The sequence below is a fragment of the Paramormyrops kingsleyae genome, chromosome 23 (genome assembly GCF_048594095.1).
Source record: "Paramormyrops kingsleyae isolate MSU_618 chromosome 23, PKINGS_0.4, whole genome shotgun sequence".
NCBI classification, from domain to species: domain Eukaryota; kingdom Metazoa; phylum Chordata; class Actinopteri; order Osteoglossiformes; family Mormyridae; genus Paramormyrops; species Paramormyrops kingsleyae.
Window position 1 is genome coordinate 20,849,516 of NC_132819.1, and position 7,334 is coordinate 20,856,849.

The window sequence follows — 7,334 nt, forward strand, 5'->3', positions numbered from 1 at the left end:
CAGCCCGTCAGCTGGCCGTGGGAAAGTTTCATAGCTAACGCGGACAGTCATTCAGTAGCAAGGGGCAGTCTGTACCTACCATGTAACACAGGACCTCATAGCAAGGGGCAGTCTGTACCTGCAACATAAAACCGGACTTCCTGATGTTGGCTGTAGCGAGTAGCTAATAAGATTTGGAGGGTAATACTTTTTAAAGAAGAAAAACAATAAAAAAACACATTTTCATAAACCCCAGTCTTATGACACTATATGGTCAAGCAGGAATGTTCTATATTAATATTTGCATTATAAGCTAAGTGTAATAATGCAAACTGGATACTGGTCACATTCAGAGGATACTTTTATTGGTGCAGAACTAAGTAGATGGCATTTGGATTCAGTCCAGAGTATGGCAATGACTGTCCATATGGGCACTAGACAGAAGACATTCACGGCATAACATAACACATTCACAGCTCACATTCGGTAACAGCTGCAAGTGTGTAAATACAGCAGGGCGGTACATTGCAGTCATATGAGCAACTGTATCAGTTAAATATAATAAATACTCTCGGGTGCATTTCTAGGATTTTTCAGTGTTGGGGGCATAAGAGGGGCCATAATTAATACAGATGGGTCAACTTACTATTAGCCAATGATATGTTTTGAATCTTAGAGTGACAGGAGAGGGGACACTCCAGGGCCAATCAGCTTTCAGCTGGGGCCAGTACCCCTGAGGCCACGCCCCCGAATACGGTAAGTAGAATATAACAAGTGTGTATGCTTCCTTACCAGACAGTTAAGGATGAAGTTAAGGTACTTGATTCCCCCATTTGTGAGGTATAACCCAGCACACGGCCCAATTTGTGAGGTATAGCCCAGCACACGGCCCGTGTCACGGCCCCATTTGTGAGGTATAGCACACAGCCTCTTGCGGCATTGTTGTTCTTGTGTTTGGTCACAGCCTCTAGCTACCCAGAGACTGTATTTGCTATAGCTGCATGTGGTTGGGTGGGTGGGCAGTGGAGCAGGGGTGCTGCTAGGGATTTTGGACCCCATAAAAGCATTGGGCCCCCATCTCAGACTAATCCAATTATGTTCCACATTTTTTCCGGCCCCTGTCACTCAGGGGCCCTTGGAATTGTCCCCCTTTTCACGGCATCCCTGCAGTAGTGAGCTGTACTTCAAGTGCACCCAGACCTCCCACACTGCTTTGTGTGCTAGTGCCTTCCATGCCCTCATCACCTGCTCTAATTAGGAGTTTTGGGTAATCCTTTAAAGACGAAGACTCTGACATCACTTCCTCTTGAAAGCTTCTCATATAACCTCGCATGAGAGGTTGTCTATGTCTGACTCTTGCCTTCCAGGAATTTGACATACTCAGTATTTATATTTACAAATGCTTACCTAGCAGACATGCTGCTGCAGACGTAAAAGCCTCTCCTCCACTTCTGTCTGTAGTTTATTAAACCTTTCATCTGACCTTTGTGGAGAAATCATACATGGCTCTATATCTAAGTACAGGTTGTTCAGAAATTTCTTTTAAGGATATTTTATTATATTGTCAAAAAGAGACTTACTTTTACTTACAAGCTTACTTTTTAGGCCTGAGAGAATAACACCATAGCCTATGTTGCCCTAAATTACCCTAGACAGTTGGTCCTTTGCTGTGTCATATATGAGCATCGGCAATTTTACATGTGGCGCAAGGAGTGAAATTGCACCCCCTACAGGTCAGATGAAAATGCCATTTAAACATATTACCCATCCATCTATTTTCTGAAATCGCTAGTCCTATTCAGGGTCACTGGAGGTCTGGAGCCTATCCTGGAGGGACAACACAGGATGGGCTACCAGCCTATCGCAGGGCACTCACACACCAGGCACTCACACACCAGTCACTCACACATGCGCACCTACGGGCAATGCTATTCAAACATTTATTTCAATGTAATAAAATTATATTGTAAATCAATACTTGGAAATGAGCCACATAGCAATGAGAAGTAGGAATCAGAAGTAAGTGTATTTACGGAGTTTTATGTGTAGCTCAGTTCGGAGTACATTAAAATGAATGACTGGTTGGGCTCTTTCAGCTCGTACCCCCTAGGAGAAACACCTAGAGCGGCCTACGTGCACGGGGTACGTCAGTCAGCAGTTGTAAGAGCGGGCACTCAGTCGTGCTGCCCGATTCGCGGAAGAGTTCTTCAATAAATAATAAGCTGAGTCCTGTGTGGGTCGTTTAGACAGCGTGCGACAGACAGTTTCTATACTAGGCATTCATGGCCATTCAATAGAATGACTGATATTATTTATGAATAATTCTGTAAAGTCAACTCTTATTTAGAGGAAAGCTGCCTTTCTTTCAGGGCTTGAAAGAGGTAGGGTGAAGCATACAGGAATTATTTAACTTTGTGTGATAGCTGCCATTGTATTTGGCGGCATCAAAATGACAGTCAATTCCTAAATACAATACTTTCTTTTCTTTTCTTTTCCATTTCATTTTTGTGCCAGTAAATGTATCCAGTCCACATTCTAACCGGGATTCTGCCCTCCGTTAAAGCCGACCGTACTGGGCCCCCCAACACAGATCAATCCAATTATGTCAGACATTTTATGGCCCCAGTTGCTCAGGGGCCTTCCAAATCCCGCCATGGCGCACCTGATTCTAACTACACAGTTACACTAAATTCTAGCAAAATGCTAGATGACAATGAATGGCTTCTTAGACATAGCGAGGTCTGGATAATGGTGCTAATTTGATTATGAGGAATAAGGGGAACATGAACATTCTAACCGCTTCCAGAATCGACTGAGGACTGTTCTCCAGAAGGAACCTTCCCTGTGGCCCTGTGACCCCCCAGTAATGAGCAGAGATGAGGGGGCAGCCGTCTGAATGACCCCGTGTCTTGTGTGCGAATGGGAACCAGCACGGCTTCTGTGATCCTGTGAAATCGATCCCTCTGGGGCTGTGGTGAGGAGAGTTACCACACACGGCGGCCAGGAGTGATGGGGAGTGCCACGGGGGGGTTGGGGGCGATGGGGGGGTAGATTGCTTCCTGGGCCAGAATGTTAAGCTGTGTGTTTGTGGGGACTTCATGCATGCGTGCCCACCTTCCCCATCCCACCTGTTATACCCGATCTGTCATCAGGAAATACTGCGTTTAGCAGAAACCCTGGATTAGGTGCTGAGATACTAATGCATCCCAGGGAGCCATAGGACCTCAATACAATCGCATCTGCTGTTTGTCAGTGAAATGGGCATCAGAGGGGTCTGCATATCTGTTACCCGGAAAACAGGGAGCACATTTCCTAACACCTACCCCAGGTAAATGCACACGAAGGTCACAGCCTTATAGTATCATTCAGACAAATCTAACGGCGCCGGGTCCTGCTGCTCAGTCCTGCTTGTGTTGAGGCGCATGATCCGCAAGGTCGTAGCCAGTTGCACCTGTCTGAGTATTTATGGGCCTGTCATTCTTGTCCAAAGACCAATGAAAGCTGCACTTTAAGAACGCCATTTTATTTGCTAATTTTTAACTGTCAGAGTGCCGCTTGCGGCAATGAGGCGTGACAGGCTGCGAAGTGGATCGCACTCGGGGCAGGTTTGGGTTACAGCAGGAATGCTTAACCCGCAGGTCTGGTCCTGCCTTCATCCAAAACCTCCCACTCTATACAGGCTGCAATCCCCGCTTACAGACAATATTTCTACTGTACCTTTTCCCTAATGTCAAAAGCAATGCATAAGTCTCAGAGAATATTTGAAAGCTCACCCTCAAATATTTTAAATGCATAATACAACACATCCAAGAAGTATGTCTGCCACTTCAGTGCTTGAGCGATTATCCATGCTTACATTTGCCGTGGCTCTAGAGACAGGCTACAGGGGACAGTTGTTACCTGTTACGCTCCACAGCGGACAAGTGGAGCGAGAGTTTGATTACATGGAGGCAACTGCAGGCAGGCGTGTGGTTTGCAAATGTCAGGAGGCTGTCAGCGACGGAAGACGGACGATTGGGGATCTCAGGGCTGCCTCGGCCGGCTGCCACCGGCATCAGCAAACTGCCATACCGGGAGGGATCCTGTGGCGATCAGCCAAAGGCTTGTCTGTGTGGGGTGGGGCTCAGGGCATTATATCAGTGCCCAGAAGGTTGCTGGTTCAAATCCCATGGCTGGTGGAGTCAGTCCACCATTTGGTCTCTGAGCAATATCCACCACCAGGGGTGTGTATGCCCCTTGCATACACATGATTACTTGCTGGGTCAAATTGCAAATGTTTAAGGTTATTGTAGTGATTTTTATCATGCATGCACAACAAAATCAGCAGCAAAGGCTACAGGACGAGGCTGCTGCATGGCTCATGCCAGAATTGTTTGTTCATTATTTATCTTTTAGGAGTTCAGACCTGGGTGTGGATTGTAAGACGTTGGAACAATAATCTAGATAAAATGATTATCTGCTGTAGTACTGAAGGAACGATGGGCGGCAATTAATACAAGAAATGACAAACACCACAATCAACAGTGGAATCATAAACAGAAATTGTTTCAGACAATAGAAGTCATTTCCTACACTTAACTTCCTGCTTGTTTTAGATAAACAAATCGCAAGTAGGGCAGTTTAGTTTTTCAATGAGGTGTGTAAATGCAGTGCAGTTCGCCCGGAGCGACCAATGCAGAAGGGTAAGCCAAGAAGCTAATGTAGCAGAGAAGCTAACGTAGAGCAACTGATGTGAATGGGCCCACGCTAAGGATCCAGCGCAGAGGCGCTAATGCTGGGCAGCTGACGCTGAGAAGTTAGCGGTAGCGCGGCTACGGCAAGCAACCAAAGGCGGCTAACGCGATGCCTGTGCAGGCCACGTGCGTCTGCATTATGGTCCGGGCTGGTTTCCATTGTAGAGGAGCGCACTGTTGTGGTCACATGATTAAGGTAACTGCTGTCAGAGGAACAAAACCTTATCAGCGAATAAAATCTCGAAGACGGTGAGTGCTCCATGGCATGGGTTGAATGTGCTACGTTGGGCTTTGCTTGTGTCCCTTCATGCCCCTGAGACTTGGCGATCACTGTGGCCGTCCCTGGAGCTCACATGTCCCCCCCCCCCCCTTCCGAGCAACTCTGTTGTGGGGGGGGGGGTAGGGAAATGAAGCTGTCGAGTTTCTTTTTTCTTTTCCTCTTTTCAGCTGCAGCCTTAAAGTCAGGCCAGGGGTTTCCTTTGCAACAAGGGCCCCCACACACAGGGCAGCGCCCGGCCCATGGAGCCCCCATAGACCCCAGCCTCCCCCATCCGAAACGCAGGCGTCGCCGTGCCAAGAATCGGACAGGCATAAGTGAGCATTTGTTAAAAACTGGCCAGCCTCCAACTGCCTTCCCCCGTCTCCCACAAGATCTCCCAGGGTGACTGTGTGCCTGTTTGTAAGTATGTCTGTGTGTGTGTCTGTGTGTGTGTCTGTGTGTGTGTCTGTGTCCATTCAGGAGGTGCTGGTTCCCACAGCTCTGATCTAATTCCGCTGTAACCCAATCTCCGTGTGAGCGCGTCTCCTCTGCTGTTCTCCCGGCCGCCGGCCGCCTCCCCCCCCCCCTTAGCCGGGGGTGGATCAGCCACTTCCACAATCAGCCCCCCCACCCGGCTTGATTTACGGTGCCAAATCCAGGAGCTGTCAGCAGCTGCTGCAGTCGCACAGCCCCCTGGCAGTGTATGTGCACACCATCCTGACACCCGATACCTGTAGGGATGGGGGAGGGGAGGCGGCTGCCGGATTCGGGTTTCATGGCGTTTCGGCGGCCTGCAGGCTGGGAGTGATGCCCGCAAAAAATCAAAACAGATGTGTTAGAGCCTTAGGGAGTGTGTGTCAGTGGTTTAGGTGTGTGTTGGTGCATGTGTGTTTATGAGAAGTTACGTAATGTCCAACATGGACGGGACCAGGTGCTGTTGTGCGTTCTTTCCATTTCACAAAGTTCTGCACACTTTTCAATCCTGGATTATCTGGAATAGAAAACTAATGCACAGCACCTTTATTTGCCTAAACTGGAGCACCTGTCCATCAGCTCATCATTACCCACTTCTGATCTCCCTGTTCCTCAGTAACGCACTATGGCGTTGCTTGGTACCTCTGGACCTTGAGACATCCGTCAGCAATGTTGCAAGACACAGTGACCTTGTGCAGGTCGTTCTCCTATGATTATTGAAGACACCTGTACCTTGTTTACCCTACAATCACTTAAATACCCATTGTATCCAATAGCTCTATGTGAAGTATTTTGAGTTCATCTTTGTACTATGTGTTCCTGGTAATAATAATAATTGATACTAGTGTGACTAACTCTGATAATGTTATCCTTGTTTTGCGATAGTTACTTCCCAGTTTGGTTACTGATACTCGTTGAATGACCCTGAGCTTGGATTCTGTCTTTGTTATAGGTAAAATAAATCTCTATGTATTACTTCACAACTGGACCTCTGGAAAATTCATTACAGAATATCCAGTTGGTAGGTCCAGCAGAGCATCATGCTGTCAGAATCCACTCCACAAAAGAACCTTGAGTGAGATTGTCCAGCTTCTCCGTTTGCCTGCAATGTCCCTTCTACCAAGATTAGCCCCACCTACTTCACCACTACATCATACGCCCTCTGGTTGCATCATCTATAGCTGCTGCTGGTGCAGTGATCTCCAACACCATGAGTGTGATGCCTGAGGTGTAGGGATGGACTGGGATTACAAACTAGCTCTGGACCTTGTGGTCCATCGTGATAAATTTTGGCAAGCGATGAATTTTGCTGACCGGGGGATCTCCCATGATGAATTTGATGGCCCGTATCCCCATTGGCCCAGTGGCCCACCAGAAAGGTCTTTGGTCCCCCATTGCTGATGCAGTGCTGATGCAGTGCTTCCTGCACACTGAGAGCAATCCAGAGAAGTTTAGCACCAATGCCAAAAAGATCCATTTTGTTAAGTTGCTGTGACCAGAAGAGGCTTGGAAGAGATTGTCTCCTGAATCCCAGTTTTATAATCATTTTCAGAGCGTGTTTGACCGCTTCGAGGCTTGGAGTAACGTGTGGGACCAAGTATGTGAACTCCAGCAGGGATGACACTCTGCTGCTGATTACGCTCTCTAGTTCTGGACAGAGGTGGAAAGTTCAGGTTCACAAAGTGAAAATACAGACCAAGATTTTGTTTCAACCAACCAGTTGAGTACAGTTGAGTCTGCAACAGTGAAAAATTTGCAGTGCTATTTGGATTATGTTAACTTCTATAGGCAGTTTCTCCGTAACTTCAGCTCAGCAGCCGCCTCTCTCACCACGATGACTCTCTCACCATGATGACTCTCTCACCACGATGACTCTCTCACCAGGATGA